Genomic DNA, 19147 nt, shown 5'->3' on the forward strand with positions numbered 1-19147 from the left:
AAAGGAGCAGTATTATACTAGTTATATTCTTTTATATAGCAGCAGTATTGTAGTTTTTATACTCTTGTATGTAGGGGCATTATTGTAGTAGCTATATTCTTGTACATAGGGACAGTATTATAGTAGTTATATTTTTGTACATAGGGGCAGTATTATAGTAGTTACATTCTTGTACATAAGAGCAGTATTATAGTAGTTATATTCTTGTACATAGGGGCAGTGCTATAGTAGTTACATAGTTACATAATTATTAAGGTTGAAGGAAGACTTTAAGTCCATCTAGTTCAACCCATAGCCTAACCTAACATGCCCTAACATGTTGATCCAGAGGAAGGCAAAAAAAACCCATGTGGCAAAGAGTAAACTCCACATTGGGGAAAAAAATTCCTTCCCAACTCCACATACGGCAATCAGACTAGTTCCCTGGATCAACGACCTATCAAGGAATCTAATATATATACCCTGTAACATTATACTTTTCAAGAAAGGCATCCAGTCCCCTCTTAAATTTAAGTAATGAATCACTCATTACAACATCATACGGCAGAGAGTTCCATAGTCTCACTGCTCTTACAGTAAAGAATCCGCGTCTGTTATTATGCTTAAACCTTCTTTCCTCCAGACGTAGAGGATGCCCCCTTGTCCCTGTCTCAGGTCTATGATTAAAAAAATCATCAGAAAGGTCTTTGTACTGTCCCTTCATATATTTATACATTAAAATAAGATCACCCCTTAGTCTTCGTTTTTCCAAACTAAATAGCCCCAAGTGTAATAACCTATCTTGGTATTGCTGACCTCCCAGTCCTCTAATAACCTTGGTCGCTCTTCTCTGCACCCGCTCTAGTTCAGCTATGTCTTTCTTATACACCGGAGACCAGAACTGTGCACAGTATTCTAAGTGTCGTCGAACTAGTGACTTGTATAGAGGTAAAATTATGTTCTCCTCATGAGCATCTATGCCTCTTTTAATACATCCCATTATTTTATTTGCCTTTGTAGCAGCTGCCTGACACTGGCCACTGAATATGAGTTTGTCATCCACCCATACACCCAGGTCTTTTTCATTGACGGTTTTGCACAGAGTTTTAGAATTAAGCACATAGTTATACATCTTATTACTTCTACCCAAGTGCATGACCTTACATTTATCCCCATTAAAGTTCATTTGCCATTTATCAGCCCAAGCTTCTAGTTTACATAAATCATCCTGTAATATAAAATTGTCCTCCCCTGTATTGATTACCCTGCAGAGTTTAGTGTCATCTGAAAATATTGAAATTCTACTCTGAATGCCCCCTACAAGGTCATTAATAAATATGTTAAAAAGAAGAGGGCCCAATACTGACCCATGTGGTACCCCACTGCTAACTGCAACCCAGTCCTAGTGTGCTCCATTAATAACCACCCTTTGTTTCCTATCCCTGAGCCAGCTCTCAACCCACTTACACATATTTTCCCCTATCCCCATTATTCTCATTTTATGTATCAACCTTTTGTGTGGCACCGTATCAAAAGCTTTTGAAAAGTCCATATACACTACATCTACTGGGTTCCCTTGGTCCAGTCCAGAACTTACCTCTTCGTAGAAGCTGATCAAATTAGTCTGACATGAACAGTCCCTAGTAAACCCGTGCTGATACTGGGTCATGAGGTTATTCCTCTTCAGATACTCCAGTATAACATCCCTTAGAATGCCCTCCAGGATTTTACCCACAGTAGAGGTTAAGCTTACTGGCCTATAATTACCGAGTTCAGTTTTTGTCCCCTTTTTGAATATTGGCACCACATTTGCTATACGCCAGTCCTGTGGTACAGACCCTGTTTTATGGACTCTAAATTTAAAGATTAAAAATAATGGTCTATTAATGACTGTACTTAGTTCCTGCAGTACTCGGGGGTGTATCCCATCCGGGCCCGGAGTTTTGTCAACTTTAGTGATTTTTAGACGCCGCTGTACTTCCTGCTGGGTTAAGCAGGTGACACTTAATGGGGATTTTTTGTTATCACTGATCATATTGTCTGCCATGGGATTTTCTTGTGTAAATACTGAAGAAAAAAAGTCATTTAGCATATTGGCTTTTTCCTCATCCTCATCCACCATTTCACCCAGACTATTTTTAAGGGGGCCAACACTTTCATTTTTTAGTTTCTTACTATTTATGTAGTTAAAGAATATTTTGGGATTATTTTTACTCTCTCTGACAATGAGTCTCTCTGTCTCAATTTTTGCTGCCTTGATTTGCTTTTTACAGAATCTATTTAATTTTTAGTATTTATTTAATGCCTCATCACTACCTACTTCCTTTAATTCCCTAAATGCTTTCTTTTTGTCCCTTATTGCCCCCTTACAGCTCTATTTAGCCATATTGGTTTCCTCCTATTTCTAGTATGTTTATTCCCATACGGTATATACTGTGCACAGGTCCTATCCAGGATGCTAATAAACGTCTCCCATTTTCTTTATGTATTTTTGTGTCTCAGGATATCGTCCCAGTTAATTGCACCAAGATCATCTCTCATCCGTTGGAAATTTGCCCTCCTGAAGTTCAGTGTCCTTGTCACCCCCCTACTACCCATCTTATTAAAGGTTACATGAAAACTTATTATTTTGTGATCACTATTCCCCCAGTGACCCCTGTCATGATCTCTGCAGGCAGAGATCATAGCAAGCCTATAGAGGGACAAGCTCTCGGAAGATGGAACTATACTGACCATGAACTAAGCCTGCCGCGCAACTAGAAATAGCCAGGTAGCATTTCCTATTTATCGCTAGATGCCCAGCTCTGGCCTAAGACCTAAATAGCTAGCAGAGGGAAATATAAGACCTGGCTCACCTCTAGAGAAATATTCCAAAGAAGACAGTAGCCCCCCACATATAATGACGGTGAGTTCAGATGAAACTACAAACGCAGCAGGAAAATAGTCTTAGCAAATTTGAGGTCCGCTTACTAGATAGCAGAAGACAGATAGTATACTTTCATGGTCAGCAGAAAAACACTAACAAAACACCATCCAGAGATTACCTTAAACTCTGGCATTAACTCATAACGCCAGAGTAGCAATCCCTGATCAACGAGAGCTTTCCAGACACAGTAACAAAACTTCAGCTGTGAACTGGAACAAATAGGCAAAACAAAACATGGACAAAAGTCCAACTTATCTAGTAGTTGTCTAGAAGCAGGAACAAGCACTGAGAGGCATCAGATAACATTGTTGACCGGCAAGAAACCACCAGAGAAATGAGCTTAAATAGCGACACCCACTACTGATGGAACCAGGTGAAACAGGAAAGAGGATGACAAGTCCAATTCCACAAGCGGCCACCGGGGGAGCCCAGAATCCAAATTCACAACAGTACCCCCCCCTCAAGGAGGGGGCACCGAACCCTCACCAGATCCACCAGGGCGACCAGGATGAGCCCTATGGAAGGCACGAACAAGATCAGAAGCATGAACATCAGATGCATTGACCCAAGAATTATCCTCCTGGCCGTAACCCTTCCAGTTGACCAGATACTGGAGTTTCCGTCTGGAAACACGAGAGTCCAAAATTTTCTCCACAACGTACTCCAACTCACCCTCAACCAACACCGGAGCAGGAGGCTCAACTGAAGGTACAACAGGTACCTCATACCTGCGCAATAACGACCGATGAAAAACGTTATGAATGGAAAAGGACGCAGGGAGGTCCAAACGGAAAGAAACAGGATTAAGAATCTCCAATATTCTATAAGGGCCGATGAACCGAGGTTTAAACTTAGGAGAAGAGACCCTCATAGGGACAAAACGAGAAGACAACCACACTAAATCTCCAACACAAAGCCGAGAACCAACACGACGATGACGGTTGGCAAAACGCTGAGTCTTCTCCTGGGACAACTTCAAATTGTCCATAACCTGCCCCCAGATGTGATGCAATCTCTCCACCACCGCATCCACTCCAGGACAATCCGAGGATTCCACCTGACCGGAGGAAAATCGAGGGTGAAACCCCGAATTACAGAAAAACGGGGACACCAAGGTGGAAGAACTGGCCCGATTATTGAGGGCGAACTCTGCCAATGGCAAAAAAGCAACCCAATCATCCTGGTCAGCAGAGACAAAACACCTCAGATATGTCTCAAGGGTCTGATTAGTCCGCTCGGTCTGGCCATTAGTCTGAGGGTGAAAAGCAGATGAAAAAGACAAATCTATGCCCATCCTAGCACAGAATGCCCGCCAAAATCTAGACACAAATTGGGTACCTCTGTCAGAAACAATATTCTCAGGAATACCGTGCAATCGGACAACATTCTGAAAAAACAGAGGAACCAACTCAGAAGAAGAAGGCAACTTGGGCAGAGGAACCAAATGGACCATTTTAGAGAAACGGTCACAGACCACCCAGATGACAGACATCTTCTGGGAAACAGGCAGATCTGAAATAAAATCCATCGAGATGTGTGTCCAAGGCCTCTTAGGAATAGGCAAGGGCAACAGCAGTCCGCTAGCCCGAGAACTACAAGACTTGGCCCGAGCACAAACGTCACATGACTGCACAAAGACTCGCACATCTCGTGACAGGGAAGGCCACCAGAAGGATCTTGCCACCAAATCCCTGGTACCAAAAATTCCGGGATGACCTGCCAATGCAGAAGAATGTACCTCAGAGATGACTCTGCTGGTCCAATCATCCGGAACAAACAGTCTATCAGGCGGACAACGATCCGGTCTATCCGCCTGAAACTCTTGCAAGGACCGCCGCAGATCAGGAGAAACGGCCGACAAAATTACTCCCTCCCTAAGGATACCTGTGGGTTCAGAATTACCAGGAGAGTCCGGGTCAAAACTCCTAGAAAGGGCATCTGCCTTAACATTCTTAGAACCCGGTAGGTATGACACCACAAAATTAAAGCGAGAAAAAAATAAAGACCAGCGCGCCTGTCTAGGATTCAGGCGTCTGGCAGTCTCAAGATAAATCAAATTTTTGTGGTCAGTCAATACCACCACCTGATGCCTAGCCCCCTCGAGCCAATGGCGCCACTCCTCAAACGCCCACTTCATGGCCAAAAGCTCCCGATTCCCAACATCATAATTCCGCTCTGCGGGCGAAAATTTGCGAGAAAAGAAGGCACAAGGCCTAATGACGGAGCAGTCGGAACCTTTCTGCGACAACACTGCCCCAGCTCCGATCTCCGAAGCGTCAACCTCAACCTGAAAAGGCAGATTCACATCAGGCTGACGCAACACAGGGGCAGAGGCAAAACGGCGCTTAAGCTCCTGAAAGGCCTCTACAGCATGAGGGGACCAATTAGCAACATCAGCGCCTTGTCTGGTCAAATCAGTCAGTGGTTTAACGACATCCGAAAAACCAGCAATAAATCGGCGGTAAAAGTTGGCAAAGCCCAAAAATCTCTGAAGACCCTTAAGAGAGGAGGGCTGAGTCCAGTCACAAATAGCTTGCACCTTGACGGGATCCATCTCAATGGAAGAGGGAGAAAAAATATACCCCAAAAAGGAAATTTTCTGGACCCCAAAAACGCACTTAGACCCCTTCACACATAAAGAATTAGACCGCAGAACCTGAAAAACTCTCCTGACCTGCTGGACATGAGAGTCCCAGTCATCAGAAAAAATCAGAATATCATCCAGATATATTATCATAAATTTATCCAGAAAATCGCGGAAAATATCATGCATAAAAGACTGGAAAACTGAAGGGGCATTAGAAAGACCAAAAGGCATGACCAAATACTCAAAGTGGCCCTCGGGCGTATTAAATGCGGTCTTCCACTCATCCCCCTGCCTGATCCGCACCAAATTATACGCCCCACGAAGATCAATTTTAGAGAACCACTTAGCACCCTCTATACGAGCAAACAAATCAGTAAGCAATGGCAATGGGTATTGATACTTAACAGTGATCTTATTCAGAAGCCGATAATCAATACATGGTCTCAAAGAGCCGTCTTTTTTTGAGACAAAGAAAAACCCAGCTCCCAAGGGAGAAGAAGATGGACGAATATGTCCCTTTTCCAAAGACTCCTTTATATATTCCCGCATAGCAGCATGTTCCGGCACAGACAAATTAAACAAACGACCCTTTGGATATTTACAACCCGGTATCAAATCTATGGCACAATCGCACTCACGGTGCGGAGGTAACGACCCAAGCTTGGGTTCGTCAAAGACGTCTTGATAATCAGAGAGGAACTCAGGGACTTCAGAGGGAATGGACGACGAAATAGAAACCAAAGGTACGTCCCCATGAATACCCTTACATCCCCAGCTCAACACAGACATTGCTCTCCAGTCCAAGACTGGGTTGTGAGACTGCAACCATGGCAATCCCAGTACCAAATCGTCATGTAAATTATACAGCACCAGGAAACGAATAATCTCCTGGTGATCCGGATTGATACGCATGGTTACTTGTGTCCAGTATTGTGGTTTATTATTAGCCAATGGGGTGGAGTCAATCCCCTTCAGAGGAATAAGAGTCTCCAAAGGCTCTAAATTAAAACCACAACGATTGGCAAAGGACCAATCCATAAGACTCAGAGCGGCGCCAGAGTCAACATAGGCGTCCGTGGCAATGGATGACAAAGAGCAAATCAGGGTTACAGACAAAATAAACTTAGACTGAATGGTGCCAATGGAAACAGACTTATCAAGCTTCTTTGTACGCCTAGAGCATGCTGATATAACATGAGTAGAATCCCCACAATAGAAACACAATCCATTCTTCCGTCTAAAATTCTGTCGCTCGCTCCTGGACAGAATTCTATCACACTGCATACTTTCTGGCGTCTTTTCCATAGACACCGCCAGATGGTGCACCGGTTTGCGCTCCCGCAGACGCCTATCAATCTGAATAGCCATTGTCATGGACTCATTCAGACCTGCAGGCAAAGGGAACCCCACCATAACATCCTTAACGGCATCAGAGAGACCTTCTCTGAAAGTTGCCGCCAAAGCGCACTCATTCCACTGAGTAAGCACAGACCATTTACGGAATTTTTGGCAGAAAACTTCAGCTTCGTCTTGCCCCTGAGATAGTGCCATCAAAGTTTTTTCTGCCTGAAGTTCCAAATGAGGTTCCTCATAAAGCAAGCCCAAGGCCAGAAAAAACGCATCCACATCGCGTAACGCAGGATCCCCTGCTGGCAATGAGAAGGCCCAATCTTGAGGGTCACCCCTGAGCAAGGAAATCACAATCCTAACCTGCTGAGCAGGGTCTCCAGCTGAACGAGACTTCAGGGACAAATAAAGCTTACAATTATTTCGGAAATTCTGGAAGCTAGCTCTATTCCCTGTGAAGAACTCCGGCAAAGGAATTCTCGGCTCAGATACCGGAGCATGTACCACAAAATCTTGTAAATTTTGTACTTTCGTGATGAGATTATTCAAACCCGCAGTTACACTCTGGAGATCCATTATTGTCAGGTGCACACAGAGCATACAGAGATTAGGAGGAGAGAGAGAAAAAAGACTGCAGCAAGGCAAACTGGAGGAAAAAAAAAAAAAAAATTCCAGCAGACTTCTTATAACTCTCCTTTCTCAACCTGGGTCTTTAACACTTTAGGTCCGGTCAAACTGTCATGATCTCTGCAGGCAGAGATCATAGCAAGCCTATAGAGGGACAAGCTCTCGGAAGATGGAACTATACTGACCATGAACTAAGCCTGCCGCGCAACTAGAAATAGCCAGGTAGCATTTCCTATTTATCGCTAGATGCCCAGCTCTGGCCTAAGACCTAAATAGCTAGCAGAGGGAAATATAAGACCTGGCTCACCTCTAGAGAAATATTCCAAAGAAGACAGTAGCCCCCCACATATAATGACGGTGAGTTCAGATGAAACTACAAACGCAGCAGGAAAATAGTCTTAGCAAATTTGAGGTCCGCTTACTAGATAGCAGAAGACAGATAGTATACTTTCATGGTCAGCAGAAAAACACTAACAAAACACCATCCAGAGATTACCTTAAACTCTGGCATTAACTCATAACGCCAGAGTAGCAATCCCTGATCAACGAGAGCTTTCCAGACACAGTAACAAAACTTCAGCTGTGAACTGGAACAAATAGGCAAAACAAAACATGGACAAAAGTCCAACTTATCTAGTAGTTGTCTAGAAGCAGGAACAAGCACTGAGAGGCATCAGATAACATTGTTGACCGGCAAGAAACCACCAGAGAAATGAGCTTAAATAGCGACACCCACTACTGATGGAACCAGGTGAAACAGGAAAGAGGATGACAAGTCCAATTCCACAAGCGGCCACCGGGGGAGCCCAGAATCCAAATTCACAACAGACCCCCAACCCTTATATTTGATATGCGGTCTGGCCTGTTGGTTAATATTAGGTCTAGCAGTGCCCCCCTCCTTGTTGGGTCCTGAACCAGTTGTGAAAGGTAATTGTCTCTCATAGTTGTCAAAAACCGATTACCTTTGCTGGAACTGCAGGTTTCTGTTCCCCAATCTATTTCAGGGTAGTTGAAGTCCCCCATAATAATGACTTATCCTTGAGTACAGCTTCATCTTAATGCTTTACGAGGATATTCTCCATTGCTTCCATTAGTTTTGTAGATTTATAACAAACCCCTATCAGTAATTTATTATTTTTCCCCCTCCCCTTATCTCCAGCCACAGGGACTCTACATTTTCATTAAATTCATCTATATTATCACGCCGGATGGGTTTTAAGGACGATTTTACATATAGACATACCCCACCCCCTTGCTTATCTGTACGGTCATTTCTGAACAGGCTATAGCCCTGCAAGTTAACAGCCCAGTCATGGCTCTCATCCAGCCACGTCTCAGATATCCCCACCATGTCATAACTATGCTCCAACATTAATTCTAATTCGTTCATTTTGTTGGCGAGGCTTCTGGCATTAGTATACATGCACTTGATGTTCCTCTCTGTACCTCTATTCTTTCTTAAATTACTAACTGTTCTAACCCCACCCCCCCATGCCACCGCCACCCCCAACTTCCTTATTTGTGCCCAGGTCTCTATCTGCCCTATCTTCCCCTCCTATAAAATGAATACCCTCCCCCCCAATCCCTAGTTTAAACACTCCTCCAACCTTCTAACCATTTTCTCCCCCAGCACAGCTGCACCTTCCCCATTGAGGTGCAGCCCGTCCCTAGCGTAGAGCCTGTAGCCCACTGAGAATTCGGCCCAGTTCTGCAGGAACCCAAACCCCTCCTTTCTACACCAATTCTTGAGCCACTTATTAACCTCCCTAATCTCCCGTTGCCTCTCTGGCGTGGCACGTGGTACAGGCAGTATTTCGGAAAATACCACGTTGGAGGTCCTTGCTTTCAGCTTGCAGCCTAATTCCCTGAAATCATCTTTAAGGACCTTCCACCTACCTCTAACTTTGTCATTTGTGCCAATGTGCACCATGACCGCTGGGTCCTCACCAGCCCCTCCCAGTAATCTGTCCACCTAATCAGCGATGTGTCAGACTCGAGCGCCAGGTAGGCAGCACACCGTCCGACGATCCCTGTCTTTGTGACAGATTGCCCTATCTGTTCCCCTAATAATTGAGTCCCCCACTACCAGCACCTGTCTGGCCTGCCCTGCTCTCCTATTTCCCTCCTTATTGGAGCAGTCACTCCTCCGGCTTTGAGAGGACATGCCTGGCTTCAGCAGTGCTACCCCTGTACTGGCACCCCCCTCATCTGCCAACTTAGCAAACTTATTGGGGTGTGCCAGATCAGGACTAGCCTCCCTGGCACTCTTCCCTCTACCTGGCATTCTAACTATCACCCAGCTTGCTACTTCACTGTCCTGCAGCTCCATCCTACCATCCCCCCCTCATCTATCCCATTGAGCTTCTGCTCAGTGAGCAGAAGACTCCTCTCCATATTGTCTATGGATCTCAGTGTTGCCAGCTGCACATTTAGATCCAGAATCTGGGCTTCCAAATGCTCAACGTGCTCACATCTCGCACAGCAGTATGCACCCTCGACCGGCTGATCAAGGACTGCATACATGTGGCAAGATGTGCACTGGATGGCATTAACAATAGTGGAGCACATTTCCTAATGGGGATTGCACCAGACAGAAACGTTAAATAAAAATAAATACAAAGTATTAATTAACACTTGGAACAGCAATTCCTCCCTTGGAAACTCCCTGAATCCAAAGTCACTGAATCACAAGTCACACTTACCGCCATTAACACTTACGCTCAGGTCACACTCAGCTCGTTCACACTCGCTAAGCTGAAGATTTAAAGATTTTTTTTTTCCCCTCAGCAACAATCCACCTTGCTGTTCAATGCTCTACCAAATAGTTACATTCTTATACATAATAGCAGTATTATAGTAGTTACATTCTTGTACATAGGAGCAGTATTATAGTAGTTATATTCTTGTACATAGGAGCAGTATTATAGTAGTTACATTCATGTACATAGGGGCAGCATTATAGTAGTAATATTCTTGTACATAGGAGCAGTATTATAGTAGTTATATTCTTGTACATAGGGGCAATATTATAGTAGGTATATTCTTCTACATAGGAGCAGTATTATAGTAGTTATATTCTTGTACATAGGAGCAGTATTATGGTAGTTATATTCTTGTACATAGGAGCAGTATTATAGTAGTTATATTCCTGTACATAGGAGCAGTATTATAGTAGTTATATTCTTGTACGTAGGGGCTGTATTATAGTAGTTATATTCTTGTACATAGGTGCAGTATTATAGTAGTTATACTCTTGTACATACATAGGAGCAGTATTATAGTAGTTATATTCTTGTACATAGGGGCAGTGTTATAGCAGTTACATTCTTGTACATAGGGTCAGTATTATAGTAGTTATATTCTTGTACATAGGAGCAGTATTATAGTAGTTACATTCTTGTACATTAGAGCAGTATTATAGTAGTTATATTCTTTTGCATAGAGGCAGTATTATAATAGTTATATTCTTGTACATAGGAGCAGTATTATAGTAGTAATATTTTTGCACATAGAGGGCAGTATCATAGTAGTTATATTCTTGTACATAGGAGCAGATTTATAGTAGTTATATTCTTGTACATACTGTAGGGGCAGTACTATAGTAGTTATATTCCTGTACATAGGAGCAGTATTATAGTAGTTATATTCTTGTACATAGAGGCAATATTATAATAGTTATATTCTTGTACATAGGAGCAGTATTATAGTAGCTATATTCTTGTACATAGGAGCAGTATTATAGTAGTTACATTCTTGTACATCGGGGCAGCATTATAGTAGTTATATTCTTGTACATAGGAGCAGTATTATAGTAGTTATATTCCTGTACATAGGAGCAGTATTATAGTAGTTACATTCTTCTACATAGGTCAGCATTACAGTACTTATATTCTTGTACATAGGAGCAGTATTATAGAAGTTATATTCTTATACATAGGAGCAGTATTATAGTAGTTATATTCTTGTACATAGGGGCAGTATTATAGTAGTTATATTCTTGTACAAAGGGGCAGTATTATAGTAGTTACATTCTTGTACATAGGAGCAGTATTATAATAGTTTGATTCTTGTACATAGGAGCACTATTATAGTAGTTATATTCTTGTACATAGGGACAGTATAATAGTAGTTACATTCTTGTACATAGGAGCAGTATTATAGTAGCTATATTCTTGTACATAGGAGCAGTATTATAGTAGTTATATTCCTGTACATAGCAGTATTATAGTAGTTATATTCTTGCACATAGGGGCAGTATTATAGTAGTTGCATTCTTGTACATAGGAGCAGTATTATAGTAGTTATATTCTTGTACATAGGAGCAGTTTTATAGTTGTTATATTCTTGTACGTAGGAGCAGTATTATAGTAGTTATATTCCTGTACATAGGAGCAGTATTATAGTAGTTATATTCCTGTACATAGGAGCAGTATTATAGTAGTTACATTCTTCTACATAGGGTCAGTATTACAGTAGTTATATTCTTGTACATAGGAGCAGTATTATAGTAGTTATATTCTTATACATAGGAGCAGTATTATAGTAGTTATATTCTTGTACATAGGGGCAGTATTATAGTAGTTATACTCTTGTACGTAGGAGCAGTATTATAGTAGTTATATTCTTGTACATAGGAGCAGTATTATAGTAGTTATATTCTTGTACATAGGAGCAGTATTATAGTAGTTATATTCTTGTACGTAGGAGCAGTATTATAGTAGTTATATTCCTGTACATAGGAGCAGTATTATAGTAGTTATATTCCTGTACATAGGAGCAGTATTATAGTAGTTACATTCTTCTACATAGGGTCAGTATTACAGTAGTTATATTCTTGTACATAGGAGCAGTATTATAGTAGTTATATTCTTGTACATAGGAGCAGTGTTATAGTAGTTATATTCTTATACATAGGAGCAGTATTATAGTAGTTATATTCTTGTACATAGGGGCAGTATTATAGTAGGTATATTCTTGTACATAGGAGCAGTATTATAGTAGTTATATTCCTGTACATAGGAGCAGTATTATAGTAGTTACATTCTTCCACATAGGTCAGTATTACAGTAGTTATATTCTTGTACATAGGAGCAGTATTATAGTAGTTATATTCTTATACATAGGAGCAGTATTATAGTAGTTATATTCTTGTACATAGGGGCAGTATTATAGTAGTTATATTCTTGTACAAAGGGGCAGTATTATAGTAGTTACATTTTTGTACATAGGAGCAGTATTATAATAGTTTTATTCTTGGACATAGGAGCAGTATTATAATAGTTATATTCCTGTACATAGGAGCAGTATTATAGTAGGAAAAGCAGAAGTCCAGCGTGGGTGATGTCCATAAAAAATACCTTTTATTCCATTTTTGTTAAAAAGCACATAAATCCAAAGTCCATCTTCATATCCATAGACACAAAAACGGGTGATTCATACCAGTGACAGTCACAGGCTTAAAGTGCATTAAAATCAAACGCGTTTCAACGGTCGTGCCGCCTTACTCATTGTGTACATACGTATGTACATTCTTGTACATACTGTAGGGGCAGTATTATAGTAGTTATATTCCTGTACATAGGAGCAGTATTGTAGTAGTTATATTCATGTACATAGGGACAGTATTATAGTAGGTATATTCTTGTACATAGGAGCAGTATTATAGTAGTTATATTCTTGTACATAGGAGTCGTATTATAGTAGTTATATTCTTGTACATAGGAGCAGTATTATAGTAGTTATATTCCTGTACATAGGAGCAGTATTATAATAGTTATATTCTTGTACATAGGGGCAGTATTATAGTAGTTATATTTTTGCACATAGAGGGCAGTATTATAGTAGTTATATTCTTGTACATAGGAGCAATTTTATAGTAGTTATATTCTTGTACATACTGTAGGGGCAGTATTATAGTAGTTATATTCCTGTACATAGGAGCAGTATTGTAGTAGTTATATTCTTGTACATAGGGGCAGTATTATAGTAGTTATATTCTTGTACATAGGGGCAGTATTATAGTAGGTATATTCTTGTATATAGCAGTATTATAGTAGTTATATTCTTGTACATAGGAGCAGTATTATAGTAGGTATATTCTTGTATATAGCAGTATTATAGTAGTTATATTCCTGTACATAGGAGCAGTATTGTAGTAGTTATATTCATGTACATAGGGACAGTATTATAGTAGGTATATTCTTGTACATAGGAGCAGTATTATAGTAGTTATATTCTTGTACATAGGAGTCGTATTATAGTAGTTATATTCTTGTACATAGGAGCAGTATTATAGTAGTTATATTCCTGTACATAGGAGCAGTATTATAATAGTTATATTCTTGTACATAGGGGCAGTATTATAGTAGTTATATTTTTGCACATAGAGGGCAGTATTATAGTAGTTATATTCTTGTACATAGGAGCAATTTTATAGTAGTTATATTCTTGTACATACTGTAGGGGCAGTATTATAGTAGTTATATTCCTGTACATAGGAGCAGTATTGTAGTAGTTATATTCTTGTACATAGGAGCAGTATTATAGTAGTTATATTCTTGTACATAGGGGCAGTATTATAGTAGGTATATTCTTGTATATAGCAGTATTATAGTAGTTATATTCTTGTACATAGGAGCAGTATTATAGTAGTTATATTCTTGTACATAGGAGCAGTATTATAGTAGTTATATTCTTGCACATAAGAGCAGTATTATAGTATATTCTTGTACATAGGAGCAGTATTATAGTAGTTTTAATCCTGCACATGGCGGTACGATTTAATGGATATACTCTTATATATAAGTGGTTAAACTTTTTAAGCTATAACTTTTAAAAGCAGTTATAAGAAAATTTCTGTTTGTTTTTAAATTCCCCCTGATAATACTTTATGGTTTTCTTTTTCAATCTTTATGACTTGTTGTCCATCAAGCGGATTAAATTACATCAATTTAAAGGAAGAATAGCCGTCGAAAAAAAACATGTGTAGACGGATATTATGTTTCTTGCTAAGAGGGATTTGTGTCCAAATTCAGAATTTCACAGTTATGAAAGTTAAAGGTTTGGCCAAAGGCATAGGTTCTCTTTGTATGCAGTGTATATATACAGGTACAGTATATTATGGCATGATACAATTGTGCGCTATGATGCACATACCGTCTGTTTTCATTTTACCTGTCCAATACGTTTGATACCGAAGCTGTTCGATCCTGAGCATATACTATTTGTGGATTGCAGGTACAGAACCTGAAATATTTTTTTCCTGTCTCTTGTGCCCAACGTTCGTTCTTGGAGGTCTTGTGTTCTCCATGAAGTTTCCGTTTTTCCACAATTAGCTGCATTTCTGTAATGAAGAATGTTGCCAAAACTGTTACATTGTATCAATATGATTGTTCTGCATGAATTATTAACCACAACAGTTTGACCTTGGAGCGGAACACATGGTCAGCGAGAATACGCAGCTAATTTAGGCATTTTCCTATTTGCATCATGCAGGATTTGGTTGGTACAGAAACACAGATTTCAATCCAATCGGCCTCTCTGACAGGTAAGGTGAACCAATTAGGAGGCAATCTAGTGGCAAGAGCCGACTTCTCTGCGCTTTGTAAATGATTAGTAACAAATAGCCGCTGCTCAGATACAACATCTATTTTACAGAATTTATGCAGGAAGCAATGAGAAAAAGACAAACACTACAGAACTGTGACTATTGATTTTCATGTAGTGTATTCATTTTTTATTTGCCTTTGCTCAAGGTCGTTTCCAATAGAAGTTGATAATGGCGATGCCTCTCCCCGATTCTCCTTCTTCGTGGAAAAGTTGTCTGTGTATCCGACCACCTCTTTCTTCAGAAATAGTCAACAATGAAAACATTTTTCAAGTCATCATGTGCAATATTGTAATCTCATCTGTTTATTTTTCCCATATATTTTAGACACACTCATAAAACGACAGATCCCCTGGATGACAGGATTGGGGTGAGCGAAAAGGGCAGGTGTTGTGTGCATCAATCTATCTGTGTTTTCTGCTTCTCGGAGCGTGAAAATACATTAGCAGGTGCTTCTAGCGGAGACCCCTGAACCAAGATTCATTAGAGTTCACTCAGGAGTATAGGAAGTTTGACAACTGAAGGTTTTATTACTGCACTGACTGTTGTGTTGCTGTCCTACATTTGGCAATAATCCATTTTTATTCCCCCCTTGAACATGTCCCCCTTGAACATGTAGTAACAGATCAGCATATAGAAGAGAAGAAAATAGACATCTATAATAGCAAAAAAGGTTTTTCCTAACTTTCCACTAAGTGATGTCATAGACAGACATGTATTAATCTATGTGATACACTCTGCTACAAGGAGGTGTTGTACAATGTATCCATAATTCAAAATACATTCTCAAGTGGTGAATGCTAGTGAGAAAAATGAAATGAAGGAGAAAATGCTAGTAAAAGCAAAATATTTATTATGAAACTTGTTCTAAAAGCATGTAATACATGAGACAATTATAAGATTAGACAAAAAAAGGGGGGGAACGGAAACCTCCAAATACCTTTTGAAGAAGCTATTTGCGAAACGGCGCTTGTCGGGCACAGGGGAGCCCTCACAGCACCTTGTCTTAGGCGCACAGATCCGGAACATTTAATTGCAGGTAAATCACTATCTCTAGCTACTTTGTTTGGCTTCATCGCACATAAATCAGGCCACATAGTGTGTCTTTTCACTCCCCAGGGACTTACAGCAAATTTTTGCTACCACTCTGGGCACATCTGATTTAATGCTGCACATTCAGTGATTTTTTGCCTCTACTATCATATGCCAAAACTAGTCTGTGTGCTACCTACTCTTGTATATAACGCTATGAGCTCTATGATATTTGTATAATTTAGCTCTCTGTTTTTCGGGCATAGTGCTGTGTTAGTCTCCCCTGGTATTTGGAGGTTTCCGTTCCCCCCCTTTTTTTGTCTAATCTTTATAATTGTCTCATGTATTACATGCTTTTAGAACAAGTTTCACAATAAATATTTAGCTTTTACTAGCATTTTCTCCTTCACTTCATTTTTCTCAGTGGCATTCACCACTTGAGAATGTATTTTGACTTATGCTGGAGTGACTTTAGCCACTGCTAAATATAAGGACTATGGGAATAATGTATCCATAATGCATCAACCTTGTTGCGTTTTTTTCCAAATTTTGGGATTCTGGCAAATCTAACATTTTTGGAATTAGAATCCATCAAACGGCTGAGGAGCTGAATCCAAGTTACAGAATTATTTTGAGGGCTGAGAACGGGAAGCAAATAAAACAATGCATCATACTTACCTGGTCCAAGAGTCCTTCTCATGCACCGCTGGCGGCTCACCGATGACTCGGTTAGACAGCCACAAGGTCCAAAGCCATAGAAAATCCAAGACTCCGAGGCTCCAGAGAAAAAGGGGATAAAACATAAAACCTTTATTCCATTATTCCATCCTTAAAAATGACATGAAATACTATTGAGGTTGACAAGTGAAGCAACGTTTCAGCCCAATAGGGCATTTTTCAAGCCAGAAACACAATAATAATTACAGCCATGAAGTCTTCCTCAATTGCATTTCATGTGATTTTTAAGGATGGAATAAAAGTTATCTTTTATCCCCATTTTCTCTGGTGCCTTGGAATCTTGTATTTTCTACTTCAAACTCACCTGTAATAAGCCTTTACCTTACACCACCGCCAACATTGCTTCCCGGTCCCCTCGTCGGGTCTTCTATTCTGCACGAAGGTTACATGACATCAATGACTCGTATCGTCCCTCAATAGACCTCAGAAAGGGGAGAACTGAAGACAAACGTGGAGGACTGAGGAGCTGCGGCAGAATGGCTGAGGACTGGTGAATATAAGGAATGAGTTTATTAATATTTTTAACTCGTTTTCACTTTGGACAGATTTTATTTCGGCTAAGTGAAGTTTGTTGGAAAATCAGCCTTACATAAATTTCAGGAGATTCCCTCAACTCCATTCTTGATGTGCCATCAGCTGAAACTGACCCATTAATGAACCTTGAACCATCTCCCCGGATATCAGCCCTACTGGAGACCCCCGTCCACAGAGCTGTATCATGGATTTGTTTCATTATCTGTACAGTGGAGGCCATCAGTTAGCTCCCGGAGATGGTAATGGGCTCTGGTTTTCTTACAGAGTATTGTGAGCAGGATGGTTGCTCAGTGGCTTTGTGGTTTTGCACTACCTAAGTCTGGATTTTGACCAAGGTATAGCATTAGCATGGAGTTTAATTGCTCATCCTGTTTTTGTACAAGTTTCCTCCATGTACTGGAGTTTTCTTCAATGCTCCAAGCAAATACTGATCAATTGGCTTCAAATGACCTTGACCCCAGAAGGTGTTGAGGAGGAACATGATAGCAGCCACTGTTCCTTCTGCTCCACAACCCTCCTATAACAATACTTTTTCCTAGCTGCACATCAAGTCCCTTGTGTGTGAGAGAAGAGCACTGTTGCATTGGAAAATGTATGCAAATGTCCCTATGCAAATGAGCTCTCAGCGAGAAGGAAGAAAACTTTCTTTCTAGTGATGCCTTTAGGTAGATCACCTTCAATTCATCCTCATGTGGCGATATGATGACTATATCTGCGAAACCAGTGACGCCCATCTGTAGACAGCTCTTTTGGAGTTTTTGCTCCTCATCAGTAGAGATCAAGATTCTTGCTTAGAATATCATGGGTACAACCAAATCTATCAATCACAAAGGCAATATGTACCATGAGACGAATGATGAGTAGTTGTGACATAATTCATCCAGAGACAACCTTCTCTGGAAGCATCTGCTCCAGTGACTGACTTATTTAATGGATCCAATTCTTGGAAGCAGAAGTCATCACCAGGGAAAACGTGCTGCTTAGAGCTGAGTAAATCTCCTCAAATTCACTTCTGACAGAATTTTCTTAATTCTGGGGAAATTAATTTTGTATCAAATAAATTACATGGGAATTGAATGGGTCATAAATGGGTTTAAAATAAAAAGAAAAGAAAAAATTGAGTCTTCTACTCCCTTCTGTTTATTCGTCCTCGCACCAGTCCCACTGCTGCCGGAGCTCCAATCTGCTCTTCTAACTTTGTCCTGTTATTTTGTTCCTTAGGTTCCAAGATGGTGCGATGCAAGTCATTGACGTTATTTATGTGCATCACTTCGCACGCAGCCACTTGGAGTTCAAAACACATCATTGATAAATGTGGCAGCAGGAGCAAATCAGCAGGAAACAGAGAGGCGCAAGATGAAGATAAATATAAGAAAACAGAAGAGCCCAACAGAGAACTGACAGCTGTGGGACCAGTATAGGGAGGGCGAGGATAACTGAGTAATACTGAGCAGATGTCTTCTTTTTAGCCCCCTTCCCAGTCCTTTTAAATAAAGTAAAATGGTGGCCAGTCGTCATTTTATTCAATTTGTGTAAATGAAATTTCAACTTTTTTTTTACATTTTTGTAAAATTCAAGACAAATTTGATTTGCCTCAAATGAATTTACACCTCTCTTTTTTAAGTTACATGGTGACCTCTTCTAATCATGACCCAACGTGCATGATTCGAGTGTAGACCCTTTAACTTTGTGGTCATTTTGGCTCATAGAGGGGAGCATCAAGCTGGCTTGTAAGGATCTGAAGGATTTGCCATGTCTACGTACGTGATAG

General features: G+C 40.4%; 1 long non-coding RNA gene across 1 annotated transcript in view; it reads right to left on the reverse strand.

Moving 5' to 3' along the window:
* LOC143806282 (uncharacterized) overlaps positions 1-19147 on the reverse strand; it is a 102982-nt gene that overhangs the window by 32870 nt on the left and 50965 nt on the right. Inside the window, exon 2 of the long non-coding RNA XR_013221428.1 lies at positions 14640-14808. This is a non-coding gene — a long non-coding RNA (uncharacterized LOC143806282). The remainder of the gene's footprint in view (positions 1-14639; positions 14809-19147) is intronic.

Source organism: Ranitomeya variabilis, chromosome 2 (genome assembly GCF_051348905.1).
Source record: "Ranitomeya variabilis isolate aRanVar5 chromosome 2, aRanVar5.hap1, whole genome shotgun sequence".
In the NCBI taxonomy this organism is placed as follows: Eukaryota; Metazoa; Chordata; class Amphibia; order Anura; family Dendrobatidae; genus Ranitomeya; species Ranitomeya variabilis.